Source organism: Triticum dicoccoides, chromosome 2A (assembly GCF_002162155.2).
Source record: "Triticum dicoccoides isolate Atlit2015 ecotype Zavitan chromosome 2A, WEW_v2.0, whole genome shotgun sequence".
Lineage (NCBI taxonomy): Eukaryota > Viridiplantae > Streptophyta > Magnoliopsida > Poales > Poaceae > Triticum > Triticum dicoccoides.
In genome coordinates this window covers 612,178,764-612,191,945 of record NC_041382.1, presented here as the reverse complement: position 1 = coordinate 612,191,945, position 13,182 = coordinate 612,178,764, and positions in this window count along the sequence as shown.

Sequence of the window (13,182 nt, the reverse complement as noted above, 5' to 3'; positions counted from 1 at the left end):
CTAAGGGGGGGGGAGCGAACACTTGGAGATTCACGTGCGAGATCTAATGTACATGAGGGAGTTTGCCCCAAATCAATTTTTATCTGCCATCATATCAATAGCATTTAGGATATTCAATTAGTTCAAACCACACACTTGCATCTCTGTTCCGTTGGGTGTTTGTCTATTGCAATTCATCTTCTTTTCCTCCTGTGTTAAGGGGAATTTCAACCTTTATTCTTTGAACCAAATGGCTCAACACATCTGTCGCGAGAGATTGTACAAGGAATTCCGGCATCGTACCTAGCTACTCAACCGGGTCAATCACTTAACATGCAAACTTTGCATGATGGAACACGTCTTCGGAGTGGTAAACTACGACTCCATTTGCAGGGTCCCTCAAGTCTAAGATGCTCTATTGTCTTCGGCCTTTGTAACCACCTGGATAGGTGCAACAAAAAAATATATTTTCCACCATTCTCTAACACTGTAGCATTTTCATTTGTTTGTTCTTCCAACCGTGAATTTACTTTTGAGGGATGAAGTTTGTATCTGCAAGTTTTGAACAAACATATACCATCTATAAGCTATATGATTGTATAGATGTTGTTTTCAAGCTCCCAACTTAATTTTATATGGTATCATGGAATTAAAAAGTCAAATTTCTAGTTACAAGCTTAACCTAGAGAACCACAATGTCCAAAGATCCATAACCTTCTATTGCTTAACTCATCTACTAGGCATTATCATAGACAAATCAAAATTGTCATAAACAATTGTTGTGTTTCATAAACTGAACAACATAACAAAGGCATTCGTCTTTGCGTCATGACAAACACCACGCACCATCACTTTCCTTAATTATATTCATCTCATTCCAATCATTCACATATGTAGCGTCAAACCTTCGTCTTCGTAGAATAATTCATATGGCACTGCCATAGCAAATGAGTTGTTCTACATATTAGTTGTTCTCTGTTTACTCACTGCATATCAACACAACAAGTCATCTAATGTGATACATGGTAGATAATAATAACACCCTTAGTAGTTAACATGATCAGGTTACATTGCATTATGGCCTTCCAAATAGACCACATAATAGAAGCCAGACCGAGAGAAATATATTATTTTTCGGAACCATTGAATTTCATATTCCATCTACTAATCCCATCAGTGCTTATGGGCATCACTTGCATCCCAGTAGCACAAGAGGATACACCCAAAATGTATCTAGCTACAACACACGAAGAACAAATTATCCATAGTTTCCAAATTATCACATAATCTACATTTATTATCCTTACATGCCCCATCTCCTAATTAGTATACTTACTTACAATACATTTTTACTTCCAACCAGATGAACACATGTTCTTTCAAAGGTTTATTTCTCACAAACCAAAGCCTCATATGTGGCCAATTTCAGTTGACCAATTGTAAGCGTCATGTATAAGGAATGCACACAAAAAATTGCCGTTCTCGAGAGTCCATCTACAAGAATCAAATAGGTCTAACAAAGATGAACAAGAGCACATATCCATAATTGAAACAATGCATCATCATTCCCTCAACATAGCACTCTTCTAAATTTGATACTCTTTTGGCCCTTATCTCAAACAAGAATATAAATATTTACAAATATTACACTCAATGGGTTTAACCCCCAGTGGTAGTCCCAGAACTTGATCATTTTAGAACTTTCAATCTTTCTTTTTACAAAACTAAAAACACACGTTTCACTTTAACAAGGCTTGCCAACAAATGGGAATGATTAACTCCTTTTTACGCAATGATAAAGTAGAGTTTCTCACATACTGATTTCTAGCGGGTTCTTGCTAGACCCCAATTTCATTTTCAGACTTCCACAACCATTAACGCAAAAGACACAGATTCATCATTTCTAATCCCCCAAGACTCTCGTGAACTTTACATCCACAAGTTTCTTTCTAATTTACTAAAATGATATTTCTTAGTATCATCATGATCCTTCCATGTTAATCTTTTCCTACACAAATCAACTATCTTAGCAGGAACTTTTGGCAATTCAAACATAGATAACTTATAAGAAAGTATGTTAATTAAGCTAGATTTAAGAAGAAAAAATAGTCTCCCTCCATACGAATGTTGCTTTCCTTTCCAGGCTAATAAAATTTTCTCTTTCGTAGTTCTACAATCATTTTTATTTAACCTAACATGACAAACAAGAATACCTATGTATGTGAAATTTGAATATAGTTGTGTACTTCTTCCTTGAGATTTTCCAAGATAAAATAATTTGCTTTTGTTGGAAACTAATCTTAAACCCTGGTAATTGTTCAAAAAGGTATAGAGTGTATTTGAGATTTCTTCTCCCTTCCAACTCATCTTGGAACATAAATATGATGTCATCAACATACTAATCTACCAGATTAGGGGCTAAACTTGATGAAACCATGTTGGAGAGCGTGTCCAACTAGAAGAGATAAAACATATTTGCAATATGAACGGGTAACCTTGGTTCCCTTGCCTAAATCATTTACTCGTTTATTTTAAGAACCAACCACGTCATTTATCATCACCATGACTTCCCATGTGAAACATATTTCATCACCTAGCTAATAAAAATTCCTTGGGAAGCTTTCTTAGATAGGAAACCTTTTAAGAAAGTCAAGTTGATATGCTTTCTCAAAATCCATCTTATAAAGCACAACATATTTCTCCTTCTATGAACCCGATGCATGATCTCAAGTAATAACACTACCCCATCTAATAAAAATTTACCATCAATACATGATGTCTAAACATGTGAGATGAGTTTATGAGCAACACCTATAGCTCTATTATTAATATCACCAATGAGGTTTTTGAAAAACACATTTAACAAACATATGGATCCATATTATTGAATTTTAGCAGCTCCAGCACACTTGGATAACAATGTAAGCCCTCCATAATTAAACCTCACCTAGCCTATTTTTCATGGTAAAACTCGTGAAACAATGATATAAAATCATTACCAATTGAATGCCAAAAATGCAGATAAAAATACATATGAAGTCCATCTAATCCAAGAGCTTTGTTGTGCTTCGTCTAGAAAACAACTCGCTTGATTTCTTCAAGAGTGAATTCATGAATTAGTAAAGACCTATCATACCAAAGGCATAGGAAGTTCAAATAGAAAATTTGCAGGACAAGTAGCTCGGCCAAAGAAGTTTTTGTAGAATGAAGTAGCATATCTCTACTCTTATAAAAAACTGAGTTGGTGATGATGGTGTGCCTACCATCCTGCAATATAGACCGTCCGATCTATATCTGACGGATAGAAAGCAAACTATGGCAATTTTGCAAAAAGATACCCGCAAACCTCTCCATATTTGCAGATAAGGTCTTCCCTCGTATAAATGCATCTTGATGTTCCGTGCAACGCATGGGCCTCTTGCTAGTAACAACAAATCTTTACCCCCCCCCCCCCTCCCCGAACAAGCCCCTCCTAGCCTCTCGTCGTGATTGAGGTGAGCAATTTTATTCTTGTTTTCATAGTGTATGTTAAGGCATATCTCTCTCGATGTAGTTTTGGTGATTGATGACAACATGTTTGCGGACTAACCGTGTGCTTTGAGCCTTTCAGAGATTCATCCTTGGCACGAGACGATTTCTTTCCCCTCGGATTGTTTTTCAAGACGGTGTAGCTCTTTCGTTTCTTGTTTGGTGGACTAGTTTCGTAGGAGTCACCATTCTATCAAGAGGGGTCGTCTTTGGTAAGGCTTGGGTGGAATCAACACGTACACATCCTTCTCTCACCCTCTGAGCCTTTCCGCTTCAACTTGAGAGCTCGTTCCCCTTGCAGTTGTGCTGTTTTGTGTCCGAGCGATAGTACCGCGGTACCCAACGGCAGTACCGCTTGTGGTTCTCAGCCACAGTACTGCTGTGGTACCGGGCTACTACCGCGTCGACTCGATGGGGTCGCATCTCGTGTCGGGTTAAGCGGCAGTTTGCAGCGGTAGTAGAAGCGGCAGTACCGCTCGAGGGCGGTAGTACCGCCCTACCACCGCGGCAGTACCGCGCTGGGCACGATTTCTGCTCTCCCTTCAATCCTTCCCAGGCTGGGCGGTAGTACCGCAAGGGGGAGCGGTAGTACCGCTGGGTCCAGCGGTAGTACCGCTGGGTCCAGCGGTAGTACCACTGCCACCTGCGGTAGTACCGCCCTCTGCGAGGCTGTTTTGGGGGTAACGGTTGGATGGGACCCCCTTCTATAAAAGGGGGTCCTCTTCTTCTTCGTTGATTTACCTCTTCCCCCAAAAGCTCCATTAAAGCTCTGAGATCCATTTTCGCCCGATCTCTTTCCCTAGCCAATCAAACTTGTTGATTTGCTCGGGATTGGTTGAGAAGGCCCCTATCTACACTTCCACCAAGAGAAATTTGATTCCCCCACCTATCCCTAGCGGATCTTGTTACTCTTGGGTGTTTGAGCACCCTAGACAGTTGAGGTCACCACGGAGCCATAATCCATTGTGGTGAAGCTTCGTGGTGTTGTTGGGAGCCTCTAATTAAGTTGTGGAGATTGCCCCAACCTTGTTTGTAAAGGTCCGGTGGCCGCCTCCAAGGGCACCAATAGTGGAATCACGGCATCTTGCATTGTGTGAGGGCGTGAGGAGAATACGGTGGCCCTAGTGGCTTCTTGGGGAGCATTGTGCCTCCACACCGCTCCAACGGAGACGTACTTCCCCTCAAAAGGAAGGAACTTCGGTAACACATCTTTGCCTTCGCCGGCTCCACTCTTGGTTATCTCGTACCTTTACTTGTGGAAGCTTATTAGTGTTACTTCTTTTGCTTGCTTGTGTGCTCGTTGTTGTTGCATCATATAGGTTGCTCACCTAGTTGCACATCTAGACAACCTACTTTGATGCAAATTTTAATTTGGCAAAGAAAAGCTAAAAATTGTTAGTTGCCTATTCACCCCCCTAGTCAATCATATCGATCCTTTCAATTGGTATCAGAGCCTCGTCTCTTTACTAAGGACTTTGCCGTCCGAAGAGTATGGTTGACACTGTAGACGGTGTGGAGGAGCACTCCGGTGTGAATCCGATCTTGTCTACGGGTGATGGGGGAACCTCGGTCTCCCGTGAGGAATTCAATGTAGCCTTGGAGACATTGAAAACCTCAATGACGACCGAGGTGGAAAGCATGTTTACTAAATTCATTGAAGGGCTTAAACTATCCACCGCACCGTTGAAAGTGGGTGATCCCACTGACAAGGTGATGGATGCTAACTCCGACAAGGGGGAAGCTAGTAGTGAAAAGGCTCCTTCTTCTAGTGGTAAAAATGGCACCGACATCTTTGCCCATGTGGAAACACCACTTGTTTATGGTGGACCGATTCCTTCCACTCATTTGAATCATGCCGGTCCTCCCCCTAAGATTGTGAAAAATGAGGACTTTGATTCTTGGGTTTATCGTTTTAAGCGTCATTTAAATCATGTGAATACTAATCTTTGGAGAATCATTGAATAAGGTTTCTATCCGCATGACCCAAGCAACTTCACTCCTCGAGAAGCCGCGGATAATCAATTCAATGAGAATGCTCTCTTCATCATCCAAGATGCAATTCCACCCAAAGATCTACCTCATTTTCGGCCCTTTGCCTTGGCCAAAGATGCATGGTTTTGTGTTGTCTCTCTCTACCGGGGAAGCGCAAGCATTCAACGCTCCAACTATGAAGTAGTGCAAGATGAAGCCGATGAGTTTGCTATGAAATAAGATGAAGAGCCTCGTGAGCTTTATCGGAGAGTAACCAAACTCGCGGTCTCACTCCGAGATCATGGGAGTAAGGACACGGATGACAATTGGATCAAGCGCAAATTCCTCAAGGCAATGATGCCTTACCATAAGGCCATGTCCTCCGTCATTCGTCAAAGGCCGGACTTCCACACCTTGACCTCAAGTGAAGTGTTGGATGAGTTTGTGGCTATGAACATCTTGGACAAGACCACCGATAATGTGGTGCTTCGCTCTCAAAGGGCAAAGAAGCCCAACCTTGCATTGAAGGCCAAGGTTTGTGTTGAAGAAGAAGAAGAAGAGGAAGAAGAGGAAAGCAACCCCGAAGATACAAAGTATGCCTATCATGAACACATGGCACTTGCTTCAAGGCAATTTTGGAGCAAGAAGAACTCAAGGCCAAACTTCAACAAGAACATCTGAAGTGGCACGAAGAGCAAGCAACGTGTGAGGACTTGCTACAATTGTGGCAATGTGAGCCATTTTGTTGCGGAGTGCACGTATGAGAAGAGGGAAGACAATGGTGGCAAGCTCATCCGAAAGGACAAAGCCAAGTCTTTCCCCAACAAGAGAAACTTCACCAAGAAGACACCTCACAAGGTGTTGGTGGTTCAAGAAGAGTACCATGAGGATGATGATGATGATGATGATGAAGATGGTGAGTCGGTTGCCATGGCCTCCATTGCCATTGCAAAAACTCCACGAGTGTCTCTCTTCGACTCACCCAATGAAAACATCACCGCCAAGTGCCTCATGGCTAAAGCCACCAACAAGGTAACCCCCAACATCAAAACTACCATCATTAATAATACTTCCTTGACGGATTGCATTGATGAATATGAGGGATCTAATGTGGAGCAAAATGAGTTCGAGTCCTTTATGGGTAAACTCAAGGGTAAATCCAAGAAACATTTTGTTGCTCTCTTGGAACAACTTGGTGAAGCCAATGACATGATCGAGGCTCACGAAGATACTATCTCCAAGATGGAGGGGCATAGTCGTGACTATGCCGATGAGATTTCGGATCTTTCCAATGCTCTTGAGGAAGAGTGTGGTCTTCGTTTGGCTCTTGAGGAGTCACACAATATTGATCATGCTAAGTTAAAGAAAGATTTTGATCATGCTCTCATTGTCTCTCGTGTGCTAAACTCTGAGAAGGCCAAGCTTGGGGTTGATCTTGCTAGACTCAAAGAGGAGTTTGATCTACTTGACAAGGCTCACAAGGTCTTGAAGGGTGCTCATGCTAGCCTCAAAGAGTCTCATGATCAACTTCAAGTAAAGCTAACCAAGGAGAAAGCCACTTTTCCTCATATGATGTTAATTGATAATGCAAATGCTACTAACCCATGTTGTGAGCACTGCATCTTGTTGAGGAGAACACTAAGCTAAAGGTGCAACTTGAGAAAGGTCTTGTGTTGTGCATACAAGGTGAGAAGAATCTCAATGACCTTTTGACCAACCAAAAGGGAGTTGTGGCCAAGGAAGGGATTGAGTACGTGCCCAAGTCCAAGAACAAGAAGAAGAATGACAAGGCTAAACGACCTCCTCCTCTCAAGCAAACCTTTGTGAAGGAGGGGGTGCTACTAAGGAGAAGGAGAATAACTCCGTGAGGGGTAGTGATGCCAACAAGGGAAACGCTTCCCTTCCCAACAAAGCTGACGACTTTAACCCTTCTTATGTGTTGTGCCGTGCTAGAGATGGGCATGTTTATGCCAAATTTGTTGGTTCTCCTTATGAGTACATTGAATGGTCTATTTGGGTTCCTAAGACCCTTGTTACTAACATCAAAGTACCCATTACCAAATGGGTACCTAAAGCTAAGCATTGATCTCTTGTAGGTGTTTGCTTCCGGTGGGGATCATGGTTGCTCGATAGTGGAGCTACTAATCATATGACCGGAAGCAAGGACTTGGTGGTGGATGTGCAAAGGATTCCATCCATGCCCACCAACATCGAGTGGGGTGACGCCTCGTCCCCTAAGGTATTGGGACTTGGCAAGGTTGTCATTTCTCATGATCTTACTATCGAGAAGGTCATGCTTGTTGAGTCCCTTGCATACAATTTACTTTCCGTTCGTCAACTAGCACTCATGGGCTTTGCCACTTTCTTTGATATTAATACCGTGACCCTCTTGTGGAGCAATACTCTTAAAGTAGCCTTTGTTGGGCATGTCGAGAACGGTCTCTATGTGATTAACTTTTCGGAGCGACCCACTAAGACCGCGACATGCCTAATGGCTAAAGTTGATGTGGGATGACTTTGGCATTGCCGTTTAGCCCACATCAATATGATATCTTTGCAAAGTCTTCTCAAGGGGGGCCTGATACGTCCATTTTGCATCATGCTTTTATATCGATATTTATTGCATTATGGGCTGTTATTACACATTATGTCACAATACTTATGCCTATTCTCTCTTATTTTACAAGGTTTACATAAAGAGGGAGAATGCCGGCAGCTGGGATTCTGGGCTGGAAAAGGAGCAAATATTAGAGACCTATTCTGCACAGCTCCAAAAGTCCTGAAACTTCACGAAAGACGTTTTTAGAATATATAAAAAATACTGAGCGCAAGAAGTTCACCAGGGGGCCCACACCCTGCCCATGACGGTGGGGGCGCGCCCTACCCCCCTGGGCGCACCCCCTACCTCGGGGGCCCCCTGGTGGGCCTCCGATGGCCATCTTCTGCTATATGGAGACGTTCGATGAGGAAAAAATCATAAGCCATCTCCTCGGACGAAACTCCGCCGCCACGAGGCGGAACCTTGGTGGAACCAATCTAGGGCTCTAGCGGAGCTGTTCTGCCGGGGAAACTTCCCTCCGGGAGGGGGAAATCATCGCCATCGTCATCACCAATGCTCCTCTCATCGGGAGAGGGAAATCTCCATCAACATCTTCACCAGCACCATCTCCTCTCAAAACCCTAGTTCATCTCTTGTATCCAATTCCTATCTCCAAGTCCGGGATTGGTACCTGTGGGTTGCTAGTAGTGTTAATTACTCCTTGTAGTTGATGCTAGTTGGTTTATTTGGTGGAAGATCATATGTTCAGATCCTATATGCATATTAATACCCCTCTGATTATGAACATGAATATGATTTGTGAGTAGTTACGTTTGTTCCTGAGGACATGGGAGAAGTCTTGCTATTAGTAGTCATGTGAATTTGGTCTTTGTTCGATATTTTGATGAGATGTGTGTTGTCATCCCTCTAGTGGTGTCATGTGAACGTCGAATACATGACACTTCACCATTATTTGGGCCTAGAGGAAGGCATAGGGGAGTAATAAGTAGATGATGGGTTGCTAGAGTGACTGAAGCTTAAACCCTAGTTTATGCGTTGCTTCGTAAGGGGCTGATTTGGATCCATATGTTTCATGCTATGGTTAGGTTTACCTTAATACTTTTGTTGTAGTTGTGGATGCTTGCAATAGAGGTTAATCATAAGTGGGATGCTTGTCCAAGTAAGGACAACACCCAAGCACCGGTCGACCCACATATTAGATTATCAAAGTACCGAATGCGAATCATATGAACATGATGAAAACTAGCTTGACGATATTCCCATGTGTCTGATACGTCTCCAACGTATCTATAATTTTTGATTGCTCCATGCTATATTATCTACTGTTTTGGATGTTTATGGGCTTTATTATACACTTTTATATCATTTTTGGGACTAACCTATTAACCCAGAGCCCAGTGCCAGTTTCTGTTTTTACCTTGTTTTAGAATATCGCAGAAAAGGAAAACCAAACGGAGTCCAATTGACCTGAAACTTCACGGACTTATTTTTGGATCAGAAGAAGCCCAGAAGACTTGGAGTGCATGTCAGGGGATCTAAGAGGAAGCCACGAGGTAGGGGGCGCGCCCACCCCCCTAGGGCGCGCCCTCCACCCTCATGGGCCCCTCGTGGCCCCCCTGACATACTTCTTCCGCCTATATATCTCCATATACCCTAAAACGATCAGAGAACACAATAGATCGGGAGTTCCGCCGCCAGAAGCCTCCGTAGCCACCGAAAGCCAATCTAGACCCGTTCTGGCACCCTGCCGGATGGGGCAATCCCTCTCCGGTGGCCATCTTCATCATCCCGGTGCTCTCCATGACGAGGAGAGAGTAGTTCTCCCTCGGGGCTGAGGGTATGTACCAGTAGCTATGTGTTTTATCTCTCTCTCTCTCTCTCGTGTTCTTGAGGTGGTACGATCTTGATGTATCGCGAGCTTTGCTATTATAGTTGTATCTTATGATGTTTCTCCCCCTCTACTCTCTTGTAATGGATTGAGTTTTCCCTTTGAAGTTATCTTATCGGATTGAGTCTTTAAGGATTTGAGAACACTTTATGTATGTCTTGCATGGGATAACCGTGGTGACAATGGGTTATTCTATTGATTCACTTGATGTATGTTTTGGTGATCAACTTGCGGGTTCCGCCCATGAACCTATGCATAGGGGTTGGCACATGTTTTCGTCTCGACTCTCCGTTAGAAACTTTGGGGCACTCTTTGAGGTTCTATGTGTTGGTTGAATAGATGAATCTGAGATTGTGTGATGCATATCGTATAATCATACCCACAGATACTTGAGGTGACATTGGAGTATCTAGGTGACATTAGGGTTTTGGTTGATTTGTGTCTTAAGGTGTTATTCTAGTACGAACTCTAGGGCTGTTTGTGACACTTATAGGAATAGCCCAACGGATTGATTGGAAAGAATAACTTTGAGGTGGTTTCGTACCCTACCATAATCTCTTCGTTTGTTCTCTGCTATTAGTGACTTTGGAGTGACTCTTTGTTGCATGTTGAGGGATAGTTATGTGATCCAATTATGTTATTATTGTTGAGGGAACTTGCACTAGTGAAAGTATGAACCCTAGGCCTTGTTTCAACGCATTGCAATACCGTTTACGCTCACTTTTATCATTAGTTACCTTGCTGTTTTTATATTTTCAGATTACAAAAACCTTTATCTACCATCTTGTATCACCATCTCTTCGTCGAACTAGTGCACCTATACAATTTACCATTGTATTGGGTGTGTTGGGGACACAAGAGACTCTTTGTTTTTTGGTTGCAGGGTTGCTTGAGAGAGACCATCTTCATCGTATGCCTCCTACGGATTGATAAACCTTAGGTCATCCACTTGAGGGAAATTTGCTACTGTCCTACAAACCTCTGCACTTGGAGGCCCAACAACGTCTACAAGAAGAAGGTTGTGTAGTAGACATCAAGCTCTTTTTTGGCGCCGTTGCCGGGGAGGTGAGTGCTTGAAGGTATATCTTTAGATCTTGCAATCGAGTCTTTTAGTTTCTTATTTTATCACTAGTTTAGTTTATAAAAGAAAACTATAAAAAAATGGAATTGAGTTTGTCTCATACGCTTCATCTTTTTAATATCTTTCGTGAGTATGATGGAAAGGAAAATTGTGTCAAAGTTTTAGAAGAAGAATGCATTCGAATGTTTGGCACTAAATATTTGAATGATGAGCATGATTGCAATGTTGTTAGTATGAATTCCTTGAATATCCATGATGCTAATGATATGCAAAGCCACAAGCTTGGGGAAGCTATGTTTGATGAAGATGATATTTTTTATCCCCCAAGTTTTGATGAGCAAATTTATTATGATGAAAGCATGCCTCCTATCTATGATGATTATTGTGATGACATATATGCTTTAAAGAATTATGCCTCACATGATAATTATTTTGTTGAGTTTACTCCCACTATTCCAAAAGAGAAGAATTTTGCTTGTGTGGAGAGTAGTAAATTTTCTATGCTTGTAGATCATGAAAAGAATGATTTAGGTGCTGGTTATATTGTTGAATTCATTCATGATGCTACTGAAAATTATTATGAGGGAGGAATATATGCTTGTAGGAATTGCAATAATATCAAGTTTCCTGTCTATGTGCTTAAAGTTTTGAAGTTATGCTTGTTTTACCTTCCTATGCAAGTTGATTCTTGTTCCCACAAGTTGTTTGATCACAAAATCCCTATGCATAGGAAGTGGGTTAGACTTAAATTTTCTATTCATATTCTTCATGATGCTCTCTTTATGTTTCAATTCTTATCTTTTATGTGAGCATCGTTGAAATCATCAAGCCTAGCTAGGGGCGTTAAACAATAGCGCTTGTTGGGAGGCAACCCAACTTTGTTTTTGTTCCTTGCTTTTTGCTACTGTTTAGTAATAAATAATTCATCTAGCCTCTGCTTAGGTGTGGTTTTATTCTTTTAATTAGTGTTTGTGCCAAGTAGAACCTTTGGGAAGACTTGGGGAAAGTCTTGTTGATCATGCTGTAAAAAACAGAAACTTTAGCGCTCACGAGAATTGCTGCCATTTTTATTTGAAAAGTGCCATTTAGTTAATTCTTTTTTCATATGATTAATAGATAAATTCCTCACGTCCAGAAAGTTATTTGAGAATTTTATGAGTTCCAGAAGTATACGTTTGATCCAGATTACTACAGACTGTTCTGTTTTTGACAGATTCTGTTTTTCATGTGTTGTGTGCTTATTTTAATGAATCTATGGCTAGTAAAAGAGTTTATAAACCATATATAAGTTGGAATACAGTAGGTTTAACACCAATATAAATAAAGAATGAGTTCATCACAGTACCTTGAAGTGGTGATTTATTTTCTTATACTAACGGAGCTTACGACTTTTCTATTAAGTTTTGTCTTGTGAAGTTTTCAAGTTTTGGGTAAGGATTCGATGGACTATGGAATAAGGAGTGGCAAGAGCCTAAGCTTGGGGATGCCCAAGGCACCCCATGGTAATATTCAAGGACAACCAAAAGCCTAAGCTTGGGGATGCCCCGGAAGGCATCCCCTCTTTCGTCTTCGTTCATCGGTAACTTTACTTGGAGCTATATTTTTATTCGCCACATGATATGTGTTTTCCTTGGAGCATCAATTTATTTTATTTTGTTTTGCTTGCTGTTTGAATAAAATACCAAGATCTGAAATTATTAAATGTTAGAGAGTCTTCACATAGTTGCATAATTATTCGACTACTCATTGATCTTCACTTATATCTTTCGGAGTAGTTTGTCGTTTGCTCTAGTGCTTCACTTATATCTTTTTAGAGCACTGTGGTGGTATTATAGAAATAGATGAACTCTCATGCTTCACTTATATCATTTTGAGAGTTTTAATAGCATGGTAATTTGCTTAAATAATCCTAATATTCTAGGCATCCAAGAATAGTAAAAAAATTCATATAGAGTATTGAATACTAAGAGAAGTTTGATACTTGATGATTGTTTTGAGATATGGACGTAATAATATCAAAGTCGTGCTAGTTGAGTAGTTGTGAATTTGAGAAGTGCTTGTGTTGAAGTTTGCAAGTCCCGTAGCATGCATGTATGGTAAACGTTATGTAACAAATTTGAAACATGAGGTGTTATTTGATTGCCTTCCTTATGAGTGGCGGTCGGGGACGAGCGG